This window comes from Felis catus, chromosome A3 (genome assembly GCF_018350175.1).
Source record: "Felis catus isolate Fca126 chromosome A3, F.catus_Fca126_mat1.0, whole genome shotgun sequence".
In the NCBI taxonomy this organism is placed as follows: Eukaryota; Metazoa; Chordata; class Mammalia; order Carnivora; family Felidae; genus Felis; species Felis catus.
Window position 1 is genome coordinate 139,212,987 of NC_058370.1, and position 21,715 is coordinate 139,234,701.

A 21,715-nucleotide genomic window follows, 5' to 3' on the forward strand; every position below is an offset into this window, starting at 1 on the left:
GAGGCTCGTGGGCCTCCTTAAGGAGCAGGTCTACTTCTTAGAACATTATCTGTAGCCAGTGTTAGGGAGACCGTGCTGTTGTGAAGCCAGATGCCCGCATTCACGTCCTGCATCCCTGTGACCGTAAGAATGTCACGTGAGTACCGAATGGGACCGCCCACGGCACGGGCTCCACCCACCCCCTTGGGTCACCAGGAAGATGAAATTCAGTTGTGGAAGTCCTCTGCCAGCTCCCGAACTCTGGGCAGGAGCCGTGCATTGGTATCTCTCTGACCGTGCCTGTGCATGGTCCTGACTGGGCCTGTCCTGAGGAAGCCTGTGGTCCAGTGGAGAAGACAACATGGGGGCACCTGGGTGGCTCAGTCGGTTAGGCATCCGACTTCAGCTCAGGTCATGATCTCACGGTTCATGGGTTCATGGGTTCGAACCCTGCGTCGGGCTCTGTGCTGATGGCTCGGAGCCTGGAGCCTGCTTCGGATTCTGCATCTCCCTCTCTCTGCCCCTCCCCTGCTTGCACTCTGTCTCTGTCCCTCTCTCAAAAATAAATAAACATTGGGGCACCTGGGTGGCTCCGTTGGTTAAGCATCTGACTTCAGCTCAGGTCGTGATCTCATGGTCTATGGGTTCGAGACCCGCGTCGGGCTCTGTGCTGACAGCTCGGAGCCTGGAGCCTGCTTCCGATTCTGTGTCTCCCTCTCTCTCTGCCCCTCCCCTGCTCACACTCTGTCTCTCTCATCTCTCATCAATAAATAAACATTAAAAAAAAAAAAACAAGAAGAAGACAACGTGGTCACCCGAAGAATAAGCCATAGGACTTGCATGATCTGAGGCAACATTAGAAAGGTCCAGACGCGTGACTAGGGACCAGGCGAGGCGTGGGGAAGAACGCCGAGGCTCCAGGAGCTGTGGAGATCTTTCTGGTGGTCAGAGACCCAGGAGGCCTTGATGATCTGTTCAAACAAGCGTTTCCCCAGCTTGTCTGGCAGGGTTTGAGTCACTGAGCCCGCAAAGGCTTCCCTCTGACCTCTGCTCCAGACCAAGCCTCCTCCCCGGATGGCCGTGGAGCGTGGGTGACAGCCGGCCGTGGCCGTGGACTCCAAAGGGGCCCCGTTTTCAGGCAGGCTGCCTCCCACCCGGGAGCGTCCTCCATGAGTGCCATCGCGCAGCCCCGTCCACCCATCACCTGTGGAAGGGAGTGAACCCTCATGAACAGGAGCTACGTCTGATTTGTGGACACGGCACATTGCAATTGTTAAAACCAAGGCCAATCAGCACCCATCATATTTCATTTAGGATCAAGCACTTATTTTACAAGTTCTTGAAATACGTTGAAGAGCCAACCCTGCGTGTGTTGTAGGAGATGTTTGCCGTGCAGGGAGACCTCCAGTTTGTTCTAAAGTGATTGCAACACGACAGACGAACCCCCGGCATGGATTTCAGAAGCCTGAGCATAAAGATGCCAACCTTGGAAGCCCACTTGACCTGATTACACACGGCCCCTAACCCTCGCCAGTGGTGAGATTTTCCAAAGACAGTAGAAGGGAGGGGTAGTGGTGCAAGTCAGAGCTTTTCAGTTTTCCTTGACGTTGTAAAGCCTCTCTTCAGAATGAAGGAAAGGAAAGAAAAATCCAGTATGCCCAGCAGTCTAACACCCGCAAACAGGATTGTCCCGGTAATGCAGCAGACCTGAGCAGAGAGAGAGCAGACAGCCCTCAGCACGAGGGAGGCTGGGGGACCCCGGCTGTAGGCGCTACAGGGAATCGCTCACAGAGCCCCAGGTGCTCAGGACGGTGGGGGCCACAGGGGTGACAAAAGGCACTCCTCCAACCAGGGGGGCGTTGGAGCTGGTGAAGTCAAGGATAGTTTGTCCTACAAAGCGCTGTTTGCCTTCTTTTAAAGCATGATGCACTGATTTTGTTTGGAGAACGTCGTGACCTGCATGAGGGAAACAGGAGCTCGTAGAACAAGCCAGCATCAGAGCCGGGGGCAGGAACAGACATACATATTCATGGGTGTTTGCTGAATAAAAGTATCAAGAGGCTGAGGGAAAACCACGGGCCTATGACGAATAATGAAAGGTTCCGTGTAAGCGAAAGATCAGAGAAACTACCCAAGCCCTTTGTCTGAGATTCCACCAGCAGAGAGTAATTGAGGACACACGCCCCGCGAGCCTGGCTCGGTGCCAGGCAGGGGCTGGGCTCGGGGAGACAGGTCTGCCTCAAGAAGCCCACCGTGATTACTCCACGGCTGCGCGTGTGCCACATCTTGTGTTTTACGAATCATGAAATGCCACGTGAACGCCAAAGCGAGGGGCAGAGCGAGACAAGCAGGTGAAACGGAGAAGAGTGACCCAGGGTTTGGGCTTCTTTCCGGGGTCAGATCTGCTTGGCCTATTTCTCAACCACACGCTTTCCCCTTTCAGCCATTTCCTTCAATAACCACTGTGTACAAGTATAAAACGTGTATTATTGAGAATAATGCTTAGGATGAGACAACCCTACAATTTAATTTCCAGTCTGGATCTATATCCCTTGCTATGCAGATTGGCTTAAAATCCCAATCACCTGACTGAGCGCTCTGTTGCCTCAATAGGAAAGATCTTTCACGGTCTGCTCTTCGTATGTCTGAGCGCGTGTGTCACCGCCGGAGCTCTGTGCCTTCCGAGACAGGCTCCCGCGATGCCTGCCCCCAGCACTTCCGTGCCTCTCCAACATCTCGTCACTAAAACAGAGAAGCCTTCCAAACATAGGGCCCTAAGAAATGAGATCGTGGTGACCTCTTCCTTCATTTTGCTTAGAAGCCCGGATGAGGGCCAGATAGAAACCGTAACAATTACATGTGCAGTTTCTATGTGAAGAATACTAGATGGGGGCTTAGAACCCCCATCTTCTCTTCTCTCTGGGACAAGCCCACCTGGGCAGGGGCAGGGAAAAAAAAAAAGAAATGAAAAAGAGAGGGAAATCATGAGTCAGGAAACCAAGCGTGGGAGGAGAAGGCTGGCGGGAACGAGGCAGGTTGTTCACGGGGGAGAGTCAGAGGGAGGCGTAGACGGGCTAATTCAAATCCCTGGGCTGGACGCCGAGCCCCTTCAATGCCTTGCTAGTTGGGCTCCAGTGGGGACATTAAACAGTAGGACTTTGTGAATCAAATTCAATTCCGCTAACGTTACTGAGTGCTCGTTATGCTCTGAGCACAGAGTGAGGCGCTCGGGGTACTATTACGAATAAGATTTATTCTGTTTGGGACTTTGAGAAATGTATAGGGCTAAAAATATGAACATAAATAACCATAATAAAAGGTAGACCGCACCGAGCGGTCTGTGAGTAGCGTGCACCGTGTTCGTTACGTGAATCCACAGCCAAAGGGGGACCATCGTGAGTCTGAGGACAGGATCAACACAGACGTGGTGCGGCACGTAGAGAGTATATTTGGGGTAGGTCTCAAGGATGAGTAGAAGTTCGAGAGCTAGAGAAGCACGGGGCGGGGGGTGGGGCATTTCAAGTCCCTGGAAAAGCATGAACACACACAAGGAAGACAGAAAATTCAGTGCCACACAGAGAGTAGAGCGCTCGGAGGCTGAACCTGGCAACAGAATGGCGGGTGCAGCTAGCGGGAAGGATGGGAGCACTGAGAGTGGCCGTAGCTCAAAACTGTGGCCCCGGGGAAGTGGGACAGAGAAATGAAGCCACCGAGAAAAGAGGCACTGCCCAGTTTGGGCCGCGGTGGGACAAGGGTGCCGGCTCGGTCAAGAAGCCTGGCTGTGAAGGCCACCGTGCTCACGCCGCATCGGATGGGCTTCTCGAGAAACACGCATATCTGACCGATGGCAGCCAGTATCTGCTCGTCTAGTACTTATGCTGCCTTAAGATGTAGGTTATCATTTCACTAATTACCTTCTTTCACGGTTAGATCTTGTGTTCACTGTGTGTTGCTGCGAAGCCAGTTACACCAGTATTTAGCGACTTAAGAAACACACCCATAGACTATCTCATCGTGTCTGTGGGTCAGGAGTCCAGGCACCGCTCTGGTGAATCCTCTGGTTCAGGGTCTCTCAAGGAAGCTGTCAGCACAAGGTCCACTGGAACAGGTCCAGCTCCCAGCTCACTCAGGAGACGCTGGCAGAGTCCAGTCCCCACGCGCTGTTGGACGGAGGCCTCCACTCCTCACCAGCTGCTGGCTGAAGGCCAGCCTCCGCTCCTCGCCGAGCAGCCCCCGCTGCGAGCATGTGAGGACAGCCGGGGCCATCGCTAGTGAGGCCGAACTCACAGTGTGGCCTCACCCGGAAAGGGACATCCCAGCCCCTTTCGCCATATTCTGTTCCTTATAAGCAAGCCGTTAGGTCAGGCGACACCAAGAGAAAGGCGTTCCACATGTGCGAACACCTGGAGGTGGGGGTGGTCGGGAGCCGTGATGAGTGTCTACCAGTTTGAGGGCAGAAACTGAACTTTCTGTTATCACCCCTCTGAGTCTCTAACAAAATGCCCTGCGTGTCATGTAGTAGGTAGCTGATACGTTAGCTTCTTTCTTTATTGACAGCTGTCTCCCCAGTTTCCCACACCCCTGGCACCAATGCTGACTTTTTCCTTTTCTCATCAATCCTATCTTGTCTGAAGTATCCAAATGTCCACCTCCTTTTTCTTACTGCCGAATTCTGCAAAACTGCAGAATTCCACCTTCTGGTTAAACCAATTTTCCATAAAGAGTGACTACCTTATGAGAAACGGGTTGGCAGTTGTGGGTGATGAGTAGAATTATAGCCAGTTCGATGCAGCGAATCCAGCAACTTCAGTCTGTCACAACAGGGCCCTCGTCTAGGCTGCCTGTGTCTGTCCCACCCAGAAAAAGGTGATGACAGAGGTGACGGATCACTAAGACGGCCGCCATTCCCTCCCGCGTCCAGGGAGCCCCCCTGCCAAGCATATTGCATATCAGCGAATCTAACCGGTTGGCAACACTCATCAATCAACTGTTTGCTACTCAGGGCAAAGCTAAGTGAGGATCTGCACCCATGAGCACCACAGCCTTAAAGGTTTGAGAGAAGTGTCGGCAGTAGGGTAAGGTGGATGTTTCTTCAAAGCAGAAGTGTTCCAGCTGGCTTAGAGTGTGCTGTGTGAAAATGCGAACCTCAACAGCCACCACGGGGTCACTCAGGAGCAAGCCGTCAGCTCACATGGGCCGCCAGGGACACTGGATCCTCATGACGACTTTCCGGGGTCCGTCGGAGACACCCCAGTCTCTGACACAGCTCAGAACCGGATCTTGATCCGTGCTGCATCTTGATCAGGAGGAGTGTGGTGGCCTTACAAGGTGCCAGGTCCCCTGATGCCCTTCTGCCCCAGGCAGGGCTGGGGTCCTCGGCAAAGAGAAGATCGTATCGGGCGGTGGGCTGTGGAATTCATGCTGTGCAGCATGTCTGAAAGCCACCTATTTGATTCCCAACCATGGAACGATCTTCCCTTACCATCTGGGGAGTCCTCGAGAGGCGTCCTTCCTTCCTGAAAGGTTGAGAAAAGTCCGAGCCCCATGTGAATTTGGGCTATGTGAAGCATTATGACCAAATTGTGGTGCAGTTATTTCTGGAACTATAGCCCCTCACAAACCCAAGCATTGATTTTTAAGTTTCAACAAAGCATTTTCACATGATAATTCTATTACTATAAATGTTATCATGTTATATGCCACATTTGGGGGGGAGTTGTTCTTTCACTGTGAGTAATTCCAAAATAAATTCTGAGCTGTTCCTAAAAAGAAACAAGCATCCTTTAACGGCAGGAGAGCACGGTCAGAATTTCGGAGGTGGGGTCCTGCTGTAAGGACCAGAACAAGAAATGTGAAGACAGAGCTAATTATCCACAGCATCATTTGCTGATGTAAACTTGAAACAATGAGAATGGTTTTTACATGACTCTTTAAAAGATTAACAAACGAATGTGACTTAACCCTTGCTTTGTTGAAATTCCCCATTGGGTTGGATGGTGCTTGGTTCAGCCTGGTGCTGGCACTTCCTCTGGGAGCAGAGCCAACTGAGGCAAGTCCTCGGGTCTTTTTCTCTGGTAAAACAGTCCCAGGTGCTACTGAGCATTCCGCGGGATGCTCTATTACACTACACATGCATGAATGTGTGTGTGTGTGTGATACGGCGTTGGTGGTATTATATCCTCACAACATGCAAGTAATGGGTGTTATCATCCCTTTTGATCATCACCCCCATTTTACATTTGAGGAAATTGAGGTATGAAGAAGCTGAGAAACATATCCAAGCGTCTGGGACTAGACTTTCAATTTCCTGAGTCTTTGCCAGAGATCTTTCAAACGAAGCCAGCAGGGCTCAATACAGGTCTATAAGCCATCGAATGCCCGGTGAACAAATGGGTCGATGTACAAACCAATGGCCAGCAGGAAGCAATGGAACCGTACCTGTTCATTTACTTCCAAACATGTAAGAGGCACTTGGTGCTATGGCGCCACCATGTTGAATCCACTCGTAGTGATGTCACTGCCATCAAGGAAGCAGTCTGGTTAGGCCACTGTAGAGCAGGTGGAGATTTGTCTGAAGGGCAGGTAGCGGAGTGGAAAGGAGTCAAGAACTGTTCCCTGGCATTTTAATGACCACTAGTGAGTTCTGGAGACAAAAACTGAAGATGCCCCTGGAAGGAGGAAAGAATCTGCTTTATCCCTTGCTCTTTCTACAGTGGAAACCCATAATTTTATGCTTTTACTGGGAATCATTGAGCATAAAAGTCCCCCAGTAAGAACAGGAATCTGATGATGTCAGTGTATCCCCAGAGTTGGGCAACTCTCACCAACATCTAACGTTACAACCATTCAGGACTCCAGGAACAGGCCCCATGTCCATCACCTGTCATTACCCAACCTCCTCCCCACTCTTGGAATCACTAACCCACTTTCTGTCTCTGTGGTCTTGCCAATCGTGGACGATCCCCATACACGGAATCAAACAATACGAGTTTCTGTGAGTTGCAGCTTTTTTGATTTAGCATTGTTGCCACGGTTCATCCATGGCCTGACATGCATGAGAACTTCACTCTTTTTTAAGGATGAGTAGGATTCTGTTGTGTGCATATGCCACAATTCATCTATGCCTTCATCAGTTAATGGAAATTTAAGTTTTTCCCACATTTCAGCTGTTATGAAAAATGCTTCTGTAAACATATACACAAGCTTTTGTGTGGATATGTTTTCATTTCTCTTAGGTAGAAGTGAAATTGCGGTGTCATATGTTAGTCCTGTGTTTGGCATTTTTAAAAACTGCCGATATCTTAACCAAAGTCGCTACAATATTTTCATTGTGGCCTGCAATGGGTGAGAGTTCTGATTTCTCCAATCCTTGCCATCATTTGCTGGTTTCCCTTTTCCCCCTTTACAAGAGCCATCCCAAGGGATGTGAAGTGCTATCGCAGGGCGGTTTTGATGTATTTCTCTGACAACCAATGATTTCCAGCCTCTTCTCATGCAATTATTGTCCATTTGTCTATCTTATTTGGAGAAATGTCCATTCAAATCCTTTGCTTTTTATTTTTTTATTTATCTTTTTATTTTTGCATCAAATAATTATTTTCATATCCTGGCTACAGGTCCTTGCCAGTGGATGACTTGCAAATATTTTTCCATTTGGTGTGTTGCTTTTTCATTTTCTTGATGGTGTCCTCCATCCCAGAAAAGTGTTTAATTTTGGTAAGGTTCAAGGGACACGTTTGGTTTTTGCTTGTGTTTTGGTGTTATAGTTAAGCTACCATTGCCAAAGCCAAGGCCACAGAGATTCCCTCTAGAAGTTTCATGGTTTTAGATCTTACATTTAGGTCTATGATCCGTGTTGAGTTCATTTTTGTATATGGTGTGAGGTGAGGGTCCGGCTTCACTCTTTTGCATGTGGATGTCCTGTCCAGCACCATTTGATGAAAAGACTGTCCTGCTCCCATCAAAGAGTTCTGGCACTACTGGCAAAAGCCAATTAGCCATAAATACTGGAATCTGGATTCTCACTTGTATTTCATTGATCGACATCTCTACCCTTAAACCAGTACGACAGTGGCTTGGTTACTGCTTTAGCGCTTTTGTAGGTTTTGAAATCAGGGAGCTTGATTCTTCCATATCTGTTCATTCCACCCAAGACGGCTTTGCTTATTCTGTATCCTTGCATTTCCACATGAATTTTAGGATCAATTTAACGATATCAGGGAAAACACGCACACGCGCACACACACACACACACACACACTAACAAGTGAAAAAAAAAACTACTGGCTTTTGATGGAGTCTGCACTGACTCTGTAGATAAATCTGATACATGAATATGGGATATCTTTCCATTTACTTAGATCTTATATTTCTTGAAACAGTATTTGGTAGTTTTTAGTGTACCTTTTTAATACTCCTTTTGTTAAATTCTATACACTTTGTATACCCTGTGTGGTATGGCCTCTGAGTTTTTTGTAATCTTTTCTAATCCTTGGGGTTTATTTGTTTGTTTGTTTGTTCCTTTGCTTGTTTTTATACCTGGCTTCCTAGGTGCTACACCGGGTCAGTATAGCAATCAGCCACAGATGGCTCAGATTTTCCTAAGGGCATTTTGTGAACATCTTCCACCCTTGGTGAGGGGGAATCGATGCATGGAGACATGCCTTCACACTTCAGGCTTCTTTATAAGACATCCTTACCCCTCACTCTCTGCTGGTATAGGGCCTCAGGGTACTCCACGGTGAGTGACCAGTGCCTTTCCTCTCCTACCCCTTTCCTAGACATGCATGTGGCCGTGTGCATGCAAGCAGCCTTTTAGACTAGCACGATCTGACAGCACTTTCCAAATTCACTAGTGTTGTCTAGTTCTTGGGGTTTTTCTAGGATTTCCTTTTCAACCCCAAGTAAGACTTCCATCTGCCGCCATCTGAAGTCACCACCTTAAGCAGCTGGGGTGCCAGCACTGGCTATGTTTTGGTAGAACCCTGAAGGTAGACCTCTCTCCCTACTGTGCTCTAAGAGTGGAGACGTCCTAGGGGTGCCTGGGTGGCTCAGTCAGTTGAGCGTCCGACTTCAGCTTAGGTCATGATCTCGCAGTTTGTGAGTTCGAGCCCCGCGTCGGGCTCTGTGCTGACAGCTCAGAGCCTGGAGCCTGCTTCAGATTCTGTGTCTTCCTCTCTCTCTCTGCCCCTCCCCTGCTCATGCTCTGTCTCTCTGTCTCAAAAATAAATAAAACACTAAAAAAAAAAAGTGGAGACTTCCTAGACAGAATACTGTGAGCTGAGAATGGTGTTTTTCATGGAGTTCCAAAACCCATCAAATCTCTCTGTGTCATAGTTGCCAGCATATGGCTGCCACCCCACGGAGCCATGAGAACGAGTGGCAAGAACAGCCTCAAGTCAAAGCGCCCTGGACATTCACTATCTGATGGAAATTTAGTGATTCCTCTTGGTTGGACAATTTTCAGTTTATGCCATGGCTTTGGTTGATTGTGGTTCTGAAATGGCTGGTTGTATTGTTTTGCCGTAATTTTTTAGTTCTCTGGCTTTCATTATTTTTTTTTTGACTTTCATTATTTTTAACAATGGAATTTATAGTGTATTTCCAGCCACCTTTGAATTGTACGTGACTGAGTGATGTGGTGAGTACGCACAGAAAAGCCCAGTTCCTTCATTCTCCTGCCTGTAGCTCTCATGGCTGAACTTTGCAGTCAGTACCCGGGCTCACACATGGCCCCACACTTCAGCCTTCACTCCCCTGCCAGACCGCACACTCCTCTACAACCTGGTCCTCCTACAGCCTCCAGTAGAGATTCCCGACCTAAGTGTCATGGCCCCAAGTAATTGTGAGCTCACTGAACCACGTGTGCACACTGAGCGTGTTGCACACGAATGCCATGTCCTCACACAGGAGACCCTGCAGGGTCATCAAATTCTCTGACCCATAAAAGGCTATAATCCTCTGATAGAGCTTCTATCTTAGAAAAATATTTTTTTTTCCTTTCTTTACATCTCCTCTGTCCCAAGTGGTCAACAATTTTATCATCTTAAAAATGGGCTCTTACTCCTGGTCTCTGTTTCTTCTGTTTCTTCCTGTGCACAGAGAAAGACTCCTGTCCCAAATACTCCCTCCACATGATAGCGTTTAAGAGCGTGGGGTCCAGGGCCTATGTGGCTGGGCTTGAAACCCAGTTCTGCCACTTACCACTCTTTGTAAGCTCACAATGACTGAGGTCACTCACCTGTAGGGATGGGGTAGAAACCATGGCTACCTCAATGGTGTTGTTGTAAAGATGAAAGACTGTGTCTGTCACACGATAAACTCGCAGTGTTAGTTCTTATTATGACATCATCCCAGCACTCAGGTGCCCCACACAGCCTCTGCGTGAGATCAGACCTCATCAGAATGACTTTCAGGGCTCTCCCTTAACTGAATGTGTCTTTCCCAACAAAAAGATCTCTGTTGGGGCGCCCAGGTGGCTCCATCAGTTAAGCTTCTGACTTCGGCTCAGGACGTGATCTCACGGTTCTTGGGTTCGAGCTCTGTGTCAGGCTCTGTGCTGACAGCTCGGAGCCTGGAGTCTGCTTTGGATTCTGTGTCTCCCTCGCTCTCTGCCCCTCCCCCACTTGTGTGTGTGCTCTCTCTCTCTTTCTCAAAAATAAAGAAACGTTAAAAACAAAGAGAGAGATCTTTGTTATTTCTCTGGAATCCAACTCACTTGTTTAATCTCCTGGTGTCTCCACCTTCATTTAATGTGTTCCTTCTACCTGGACTGTTACCATGTGTCTCTCATTTCCCACCACTCTCTATCTGCCCTCATGTGTTTATCCAAGCAGTAGCCAAAATGTAAATCCATAGGTTGATATCTCTTCCTATGGATGGGACTATAATGTAAGCTTTACCAGTCACTCTATGGACATGTCCATAATGTGAGCTTTATTGATCATTCTGTGGACATTTCTATAATGTAAGCTTTACCGGTCACTCTGTACCGTGATTATCCAACGTAGCTGTGAATGCATGTGATGCACGTTGCAGTGAGCTCAAGCACACAGCGGCCACGACTATTCAGGCAGCTCATCAGTCTTGCATAGAAAACTTCACTAGTGTATTTGTCATTCCTTCTGATAAGGATTAAATAGACACAATTCTAAGGAAAGACTATAACTTGTGTATGAAGCTAAAAATAAAATAGTGACTTTTTTTTAACTGGCTAAGGGCAAAGATTGTTGACTTACCCAGGTCATTACGGTAAGAGAGAGTTCTATTGTGGTTCCCAGAAACGTTTTCCAGTCACCCACACAACAAATAAACTTATTTAAAAACTGGTTTATTCCATTTCCATTGCTACTGAAGGCTTTCCACAGAGCAAAATCTAATGATGTTCACTGGATGACCTCTTTCATCCGGTCCATGACTCTCTTGGAGGATAAAAAGCTACCATGATATTGGGGTGTCAAGCGTCTTGGGGGAGAGATGGGTAATTCCAATGACAGGTGTGTCTGGCACGGCCTGTGGACAGAGCCGGGGGAGCACAGAATGGGGCTGCCCTCAGCCTGCTGGGAATGGGGAGAGAGTCAAAGGGAGGCCTCCATTCAGTGAAGTGGCTTAGACTAAGCATTGAAGGATGAGTTGAACAAAGAGAGAAAGAAGGGACGTTCTGAGAGGAAGAAGAACACACACAAGTGAACAGAGATGGCTAGCAGCTTGGAGTACACAGGGCTGCACACAGATCAGCAACGCTGACGTGTATTGTCCAAGACAGGCAGAGGCCATAGAAGTGGGTCCCGTCATATGTGGAGAAGCTTGGATGATGGACCAAGAAGTGTGGGGAGAGTGACCGATCAATTGACTGATTTCCATCTACAGTGGGGGCCTTGGGGGGGGTGTTCTACAGAGGGGAAGCTCAACTATGGTCGTGGTGACTTTGCAGAGGAGACACAGAAGGCAAGTGGCAGTCAGGTGGCCTTTGCTCACCCAGTGGAGGGAAAATAGAGCCAGGCCTGAGGCCGGAGGGGTGGGAAGAGATGGTGGGCCGGTTCAGAGCAAGAGAGCTAAGGAGAAGAAAGAGCCTACAATGCTTCACAGATTCATGGTTTCCAGCATCAAAGACAGGAAGAGGACGGTCACTGGAAAGAGCGAAAGGGCAACTTGAGGAACCCGGGAGACATTCCAATAGATCATTTTAGACATTTGGGTTCAAATTTCACAGGCACCAGGAAAGGCCTGAGAAGGGTACTGTTTGTTCCCTGGGGAAAATGAGAAGAGATGTTACAAAGGCAACAGAACCTCGGAGAACACCAGTGTTTAGGGGGCGGGCGGAGGAAGCCACTCGAAGGGAGAAATCACCAAGTGCTACGGTGGGGCCAGCGTCGCGCAGCTTTCAAAGACTGTGTCGTTTGACAATGGTGCTAATCTTCTAAGGGAAGACAAACCTGTTTTGTGCCAAGGAACACAGCAGCTGATGATCTGACACAAAACCCGGTGTTAAATCTATATCTGCAATTCTTTACATCCATCTTCCTGCTAAAAGTCTCCCCCTGGAAGCCCCAAATTTATCTCCAAATCAAACTACAAAACCAAAAATCCCCTCTCCTTCCATCCTACGAATCACTGGTGCTTTTAATCTTTGTAAATCTCCGTCCTTGCTGCCTGTGCCCAAAGTGAGGTCACCTGCTGATTAGACCCCCCGTCCTGCAGACTCACATCACACCTCCCTGTCAATTCTTCATGCTCCAGCCCAAGGGCAGATCCTATTATCTGGGATTCATACTTGAAAATCTCTCACGCTCTGACTTTCATCAGGACAAAGTTCAAATAACTTCCTCTCCCGCCTTTTATGACTTGTTCCAATTTACCTCTTAGGTGTCAATACAGATGCCACTTTCTATGGGAAATCTTCCCTTGCTCTCCAAACTAAGAAATATGTCCTTCCAAAGTGAGCCCAGGTATCCTGAGCACACGAGTACCGTGACAACACTTGTAATAGCATATGGTGATGACCCACGAGCTTGTCAGGTATGACGCCCTCGACAGTGAACCTGTTGAGGACAGGATGAACACCTCCTTTCTGTGTTTATCCCTAGTGCTTGGCCTGCAATAGAGCACTCAGATACTTGGTAGATATTTGACTGCATTCATGAATCTGTGATGATTAAACATTATCCTAAGCTACTTATTAATGGGGGCCTGCACAGTAGTTTTATTAACCAGTAGCTCCTATTACTATATGCATTTTAAAGTAATAGAGCTACATTTCTTTTAAAACCTTTCAGAAATTCAAATTGGCTTTTCCCCCAATTAGTCAGGATTTGTGAGGTTTTACTACATATTAACATTTTTATGTCCATGGCATAAATCAGGAAGCCACTAGAGGATCAGGATTTATCTATGCATTGCTTCCTAAAGCACCACTCTTTCTTATTTTTATCTTCTTCTCCCACCAGCACTATTATTAACATCACTACTAGTGTTAATCATCCCTACATTGTATTAGTACCACTTCATACTTTCTAAAGTGTTTTCACCATTTTTTGTCTCATTTGATCTCCAAATTAGGAATTAGAAATGCAGATAAAGTACAGTTATAGACATTTACCACACGTGGATATTCATAGGTGTTAAATGACTTTTCCAAGGACACCCAAATAAATAATCAACTAGATGAAACTAATGTATCTAGGGCTCATTCTATTCATGTTGCTTTTGTCTCTTTCTTAAAATGAATATATCATTCATTTCCTACTTTTAAGCTAATGACTTGTTATAACTACGATCGGGCTGTCGTCATACTTCACATTTGACAAGGTATTTTAGAACGTTGCTCAGTGCAGGGCATGGTCGACACAACAGATATGAAGATGTGTCCAGCCCCCAGTTCTTTATCCTCCTCTCTAGGGTGAAGTGAATTGGTCAATATCTACATCCCCCAAAAAAATAATGCAAGAAAAAGAAAAACTTTTGCCATCTAGCGGATTTCTCTTGGAATTTTTCTCTCCTTTCATCATTTCAGGTACTTACTTCCCAGTAAGACTGTGAGCAAACTGAGGAGCAAGATTGGACATAGGCAATTCTTAATGCTCTTAACCAGCACAGTGCATCTATACATGGGGTAGGGAGAAAACCATGGAAATGTTAGACAGAGAGGCAAGTGGGAGGGTGGATGGGTGGATGGATGGATGGATGGATGGAGGATGAGTGGGTGGGTGGATGGATGGATGGATGGATGGATGGATAGGTAGGTGGATGGATGGATAAATGGATAGGTGGATGGATGGATAGATGGATAGGTGGATGGATGGATGGATGGGTGGATGGATGGATGGATGGATGAATGAATGAATGGATGAGTGGGTGGCGGGTGGGTGGATGGATAGATGGATGGATGGATGGATGAGTGGGTGGGTGGGTGGATGGATGGATAGATAGGTGGATGGATGGATAAATGGATAGGTAGATGGATGGATAGATGGATAGGTGGATGGGTGGATGGATGGATGGGTGGATGGATGGATGGATGGATGGATGGGTGGATGGATGGAGGGATGGATGGATGGATGGATGGATGGATGGATGGATGAATGAATGGATGAGTGGGTGGCGGGTGGGTGGATGGATAGATGGATGGATGGATGGATGGGTCAATGGGTGATTGGATGGACAGATTGATGGGAATGTAAAAAGATACATGAATTACCTCAAAAGAGAATATGAACTTCCCTTCTGAGAATAACAGGTATGCATGATGAATATACTATTAAGGTCAAATATCTCTTATTCAAAATAGCTTTTCTCTACCCCTCTTGAAAGGTAGTAAAGAAAGAGCAGCAGTAAGGAAGTTTAAGGTGGGTTTTAAATTATGGAGGGAAATCTTTTCCTCCGAATTACCAAGGACAGTTAGTAATAGTTAAGTCACTGTTACTCTCTCTCATTCTCTGTCTCTATCTGTCTCTCTTTCACACACACACACACACACACACACACACACACACACACACCAAAATAGGCAAAAAAGGCACAGGTACTTGTCTCCAAAATAAAAACCAATTTTAGCATTGGGTCATAAAAGGTATATCATAATCTTTAAGAGGTGATATATTCAGTCAGCTTAGTAATATTTTAGGAACATCTTTCCACATGAAAATAACATCAGGAAAGAAGTCAAGAAAACAACAGCTTCCAGGACTAGCATGAAGTCAGAGCTGTTTCCCACAATTCATGTACTTGATTTTCAACATTGGCTGGAACTTGAGCCTAGATTTGTGTCAGGACATGAGCCCTGGAGGGGGTCCCAAATCCCCTTGGAGCACGTTCTAGTGCTTTCTCTGTTCACAGAATCCTACAGATCTTATCCACAGTATCTAGAGAGCTCACATTGTTTTTACTAAAGACTAGTTACTAAAGACTATTTATTTTTTACTAAAGACTATTTATTTGCTGTTTATTTACAAACTGGATTTCGGTTGGGAGGCAAATACTTAGAGCTCTAGGTTTGTATAGCAAGCATATAGACATTCTATGGTGTAAGATTTACAGACCAGGGAAATTATTTGAAGACTACCTAAAGCTCGTCTCCGAGTTAGAAACACCCTCCAGCTGAACCACTTTTTTTTTTTTAATTTTTCAAATGTGTTTTTAATTTATTTTTGAGAGAGATACAGAGCAAGTGGGGGAGGACAGAGAGAGAGGGAGACACAGAATCTGAAGCAGGCTCCAGGCTCTGAGGTGTCAGCACAGAGCCTGATGTGGGGCTTGAATTCACAAACCTGGAGATCATGACATGAACTCAAGTCGGACCCTCAACCGACTAAGCCACCAGGTGCCCCAGATTTTCTGGATGAATGCAGTAATTCGTCCAATTCAGTGTTGCTGACTTCTCCAGTTCTCTCCCTCTTGCCACCCCAGAAGGAGACCTTCCTTTCACAGAGCACATAAGCTCTGTGGGGAGGACAGGGAGGGGTGGGTAGCAGAGGTAGGAAAGGGTCAAAGCAGCCCCAAACAAAGTTGCCTATTTTTGAGTTGCAATGTGCCAGGAAAGGTAAAGATTGAAATGGCTCATTGACTTCCAAGTCCACTGTATTCCACTCATCAATTTCTGTACTTTTTTATAATTTGTCAAACGTGAGTATAATCTTGTCTGTTGCTCATTCTGTTCAGTCAAGCATTTTATTAGTTGGCATTCATCTTTTTCCCAAAAATGTGTGTTTCTTTTGACCAAGTGATTTTAAAATTTTTTTTAATGTTTATTTATTTTTGAGACAGAGAGAGACAGAGCACGAGTGGGAGAGGGTCAGAGAGAGAGGGAGACACAGAATCCGAAGCAGGCTCCAGGCTCCGAGCTGTCAGCACAGAGCCCGACACGGGGCTCGAACCCACAGACCATGAGATCATGACCTGAGCCGAAGTCGGACGCTTAACCGACTGAGCCACCCAGGCGCCCCATTGACCAAGTGATTTTAAACATGAAAACAACTTGCATTTTGAGATGATCTTTGTTTGATTTTGTGGTCTTATAGGAGATAGGAAATACTACTATCTTTCAGATATTTACCACAAGGTAAATAGCTTAGGAATGTTTATTTCCAAAGCGAATCACACATTAAGCTTATATTTACTGAGGATGCAAATGCCCACACTTTAGAATTTTGGTCCATGTGAAAATTCCAGGAGAGGTTGGCTATTCCCTTTCAGGGAAGTCTTTCCTGGAACCAAAGAGGGACCTAGATTGCGGTGACTTCTAAAATATCTCCACACCATTGGGACATCAGAGACCACAGCAAACAATTCAATGGCCCACGTGATTTCTAACGCCCCTTCAGATTTGGGCATTCTCTGGTATTTCCCTCCCTATGTGAAATTAAACGTCTAGGAAGTTGCCAATTCTCTCCGACACTTGGCAATGTCAGAGTAAAAAAAAAAATGCAATTGAATGGTAGAATAGGAGCTCTTCATAAACTTATTCTGCATTTCTTTCATGAATAATTGTGAACAATCTCTTCACGTATTTATGATATCCATGTTTCCTCTGAGGAAGTGCTTGTTGATATTTTCTGCCCAATCTTTTATTGTATTGAGTGCATTTTTCTTACTCATTTTTTAGTTCTTTATATGTTCTCTATGCAAATCAAGAATATACATTCCAGTTTGTAATTTGACTTTCCACTTGCTTCAAGTTGTCTTTTGATAAGAAAAGTCCTTCATTTAATGTTGTCAAATTCAGCCGTCTTTTTATGTCAATGCTTTGGGTGTTGTAAATTTTTTTCTTACTCTGAGATCTGAGAATCTAGTCACCTACATTTTCTGGGAAGAGTCTTAAGGCTCTGTTTTGAATATTTATCTCCTTAATCCGTCTTGAGTTTACTTTACACAAGATGTGAGACTCCAACTTCATTTTTATGATGAGATAATCATTTCCCCAGCTCTGTTTATTGAAGAATGTCTCCTCTCCCCCTTTGGGGCGCCTTCTCTGTCCTCAAGTTCCGTCGCAAAACATGCAGTGGCCAACTTCAGAGGTTAATTTTCTTTCCCTGATTAATACCACATGGGCTTAATTACGGCAGCTTCAGAGTGAGTCCTGGTGTCTGGTGAGCAGTTTTCCTCTGCTGCAGGCCACTCTCAACAAGTGTCTTAGGTATTCTTGACCCCCGTCTATTCCCTATCACTATTGGGCTCTCACAAAACCCTTTAGGTGTTTTGGTTGACATTGCATTACCCATTAATTTGGGGCAGAATCGACATCATCACAATATTAAGCCTTCCTGATCATGGTGTGATTTATCTCTCCATTGATTTAGATCTTCTTTGGCTTTATAATTTGCCCTGCAGAGGTATTGCACATCTTTTGTTAAGTCGATTATATGCTTTATATTCCCTCCTACTGATGCGAATTCTTTCCCGAATGACGCTCCCGTAAGTGACGAGTACGGTGTGGGCACCAGTCAGGTGTCTGCCATTTCTTGTGAAGACAGTGGTGGGAGTCGGGGGGCAAGAGCTCGACTCTAACGGCCCCTTTTCTACCTTATCCTCCGACAGTTGTGAAGTCTCCCCCTGCCTCAGACCAACCACCCCACACCCCACACCCCACCTCCCACTTCCGAATTTCCCCCCACACCCCCACCCAAGTGTCTTCACGTCTCAATGTCGTAGCACCTCTTTGCAATCGGTCTTGCCATGAAGTCAGGGTCTTTCTGGTTCAGCGTTTTGGCAAGAATAGAAACACACTTAATTTAAATCCACAGTAAATGTAAAGGATGTTCAAGTACGATGCCATTTGAACAAGGAAGAACCTGAGGTCTGAGGAGGTCGGGTAGTGTGTCCCTGACCACACAGCCGGTGACTAGCAGGACCTTCCGCAGAGTCTGTACCTCAGACGGTCAGCGCTACCGTGAGCGTTCCCGTTATCACCTTTGCGCTTTGCCAATTCTGACCACAAATACCCAGCTTATGAGATAAATAAGGGTGTGGACCTAACCCTCGGACAAGGTATAATGTTGGTGCCACATGCGAAGTTTTGGAAGAGTTTTGGTAGTTGAGGACTATCGATTGCATTTTTGGGAATTGAAAGAAAGTCTTTTGGAGAAAGTGGCAATTGAGGTGGGCTTCATTAAATGAGTAGATTTAAACTGCGAATTTTAGTGGCAGTAGATTTCCAGGGGAGAGCTGGTATGAAAAATGATATGAGGCAAGAAAGCAGGAAGGAACACACGTCTCACAAAGAGACAATCGTTCCTGCAAAACATAAGAATTTCAGTTTTCTTGCTGCTCTTTTGTACCTAACGTCCGTCTTCTTTTGGTTACAGCTTCTGATTAGAGTTCTAGATTTCGTGTGTGTGTGTATGTGTGTGTAAAAGACAGAGTTTGAAAGGCCTTGCAAATGATCAAGGTTCAAAAGAAGCAGCATTTTTTTTTAATTTTGTTTTTTAACGTTTATTTATTTTTGAGACAGACAGAGACAGAGCATGAACAAGGAGGGTCAGAGAGAGAGGGAGACACAGAATCTGAAGCAGGCTCCAGGCTCTGAACTGTCCGCACAGAGCGCAACGCGGGGCTGGAACTCACGGACTGTGAGATCATGACCTGAGCCGAAGTCAGACACTTAACCCACTGAGCCACCCAGGCGTCCCAAGAAGCAGCATTTTTTAAAAGCGGTGCCTCTGGCTCCGAGTCGGTAAATGTGCCTGTGGTCACAGCGGAATGGAACCCGGCAAAGGGACACTGTCCACTGTCCACTAAAGCCAGATGCTCCCTGACCTGCCTGGGTGGCCTCTCCTCTCCCCTCAGGATGTGGTGCAGGGGACTGTGACGCTGTGGGGCCGCAAGTTTGAAGTGGGAAGGGGCTTCCTGTGGCCGCCCTGGATGGGTCATCTGAATGTCAGGCCAGCTGAGGTCAGGGGAGTATCATCGGGGCGGCCTCTCTGTGGGGGGTCAGTGAATGCAGCACAGTGGAGGCAGCCGTCCGTTCAGGGCTCACCTGCCACGCATTTCGACTTTGGACGTTTTCGTGAGTTTGTAGATAGCCCTGAACTTTGAGCTTCGTAATTAAGGACTTTTGGTTAATCTTCTATTTGAATTTTGTAGCTATTGATGTCATTTGATGAGATTTCTTCCTGAATTTTCATTTTATTACATCCAACAGCCCCATATTTTCATCTAGAGCGATCTCATCTATCTTAATTTTTTTTAATGTTTTTTAGTTATTTTTGAGACAGAGAGAGACAGAGCATGAATGAGGGAGGGGCAGAGAGAGAGGGAGACACAGAATCTGAAGCAGGCCCCAGGCCCCGAGCTGTCAGCACAGAGCCCGACGCGGGGCTCGAACTCACGACCGTGAGATCATGACCTGAGCTGAAGTCGGACGCTCAACCGACTGAGCCACCCAGGCGCTCGCGATCTCATACACCTTAACATATATCTTTAATAGCGAAAAATTATTCAGCTGAAGGGAAAACGCCTTTCCGTAAGCCTCTCTTCTGAAATGTATTTATTTTACTGAAAAGGAAGCATCGGTATCGCTGTCCATATGGAGGCTATTATTTTCGTGCTCTATAACATTGTCAAAATTTTCTCCCAAGAAGGTTAAGGTTGTCAGAAATCGAGGTTACGTCTGCGACTCGGGGTTTATGGGTTCCTGTGTCAGAGCCTCCTGAACGAGGTCACGCTCGCGGCTCTGAGCACAGACACGCCGACCCCCGCCCGGGGCGGTGATGACAATCATGTCCTCGGCGCCCCCATCACGCTTTTTTATAATCACATGCGTTTATTATTAAAATGCAAAAAGGGGTTTTTGTGCTCTGAAAGTGGAACTTGAGTTCACACGGTTGCTCGCGACTGAAACCCTCTGGCGACGAACCGGCAGCCGCGAGACACGCGGGACGAGTCCGCGAGCGAACAGGTGCCCCGCGGCGTAAAGGCTGTATGCCAGGCGGCAGGGGGCCTGAGGGAGCCCAGCAGCAAACACGAAAGGGCAGAGCTTCAGCCATATTTGGGAGACGGAAGCCTCCCGGAACGGAGCCTGCGCCCCCGGGGGCCCACCCCTTCTGCCCGGCGCTCCCTTCGGCAGGTGGCTCTCCTTCTGGAAGGCCTCCCGGGCGGCACCCGCTCCAGATTTTCGTCAGTGACGACTTTGCAGAGTCCCAGCTACAGGGGGGAGCGGAGCCGGGCCCCTGGGCGAGAGGGATCAATGAGGGGGCAAGCACCCCGACGTGCCCCCCATGGGGCTTGTCCCCAGTGCCCCGACGTGCCCCCGCGGGGCTTGTCCCCAGTGCCCCCCCAGCACAGCTCCCAAAGACACGGGAGCCTCTCTCAGGGAAGTGCGGTGGTACCTTTCCAAACCCTCAGTTTACACACGAGCAGGCTGTGGCTACCGAGTTGTCGTAAGCAAATCTCCTAAGAAAAAGACCCCGTTTTCTGGTAGTTTTGCTAAAACTGAAATGTTTTCTCTTCCTCATAAACTCGAATTCAAGCTCCTGGGCTAAACCTCACTGCCACCCCTCCTTCCCAAATCCCTGTTCAGAATTCACACGGGCCACGAGGGGCACCTGCTCTGGCCGGACCGTGCTGCCTGAACCCCCATGAACCCCAGGAGGTGAAGACAAGCCCCGGTGCTGGCGAGGGTCCGGGTCTGATTCCGGCAGCCCAGCCTCCACCCCCGAGGGGCTCCTGGAGCAGAAAGCCTGGCGCCTGTCCCTTCTCACAAGGTGCCCTTCCACCCAGGCTCGCGGGGACGGCCCGCGTGGTGGCCAGGCGGACGGCGGCCCGCCCCGCCTTCACGGCTCAGTGTGGGCCGGGCCGTGACCGCGAACCTGAGGCCCAGCCTGTGCCGGCTCTGACTCGGCAGTCACTTCCAGGGGCCTCTGAAAACGGTGCAGACGGCGGAGCCACGGGATTTCGCCGGGGCCTCTGGGCTCAGGAAGTGGGCCCAGGCCCACGGGCGTCAGCACAACAGAGGCACGACGGGCAGGAAGCGGGAGGACGAAGGGCAGGCCCCAGGGGAGCCAGGTCAGCGCCTCGTTCCACTTCCAGACGCTCGTTCTGCAACTGCCTAAGTTTCGCCAACTACCGTTTGGGGCACCAAGTGTCAGGGACACAAACATGAATGCGCCTCGGTCTCTATCCGTGAGGAAGCCCGGAGCTTACTCGTGTTAGATTGATGACACCCCCCGGGGAAAGCTACGGGGGAACAAGAAAAGAGCATGAACCCACACAGGCCGGGTCTGGGCTGGAAACCTTGGGATGACGG

General features: G+C 47.7%; 1 protein-coding gene and 1 long non-coding RNA gene across 16 annotated transcripts in view; one reads left to right on the top strand and one right to left on the bottom strand.

Moving 5' to 3' along the window:
• Positions 1 to 21,715, top strand: part of MYT1L (myelin transcription factor 1 like) — a 427,126-nt gene that overhangs the window by 201,162 nt on the left and 204,249 nt on the right. The gene's annotated exons all lie outside the window — the stretch shown is intronic.
• On the bottom strand, positions 5,892 to 10,172 carry LOC109498480. The gene is made up of 2 exons (XR_002155336.2): positions 10,043 to 10,172; positions 5,892 to 6,647 (listed from the first exon to the last, which is right to left on the bottom strand). It is a non-coding gene; the product is annotated as an uncharacterized LOC109498480 (long non-coding RNA).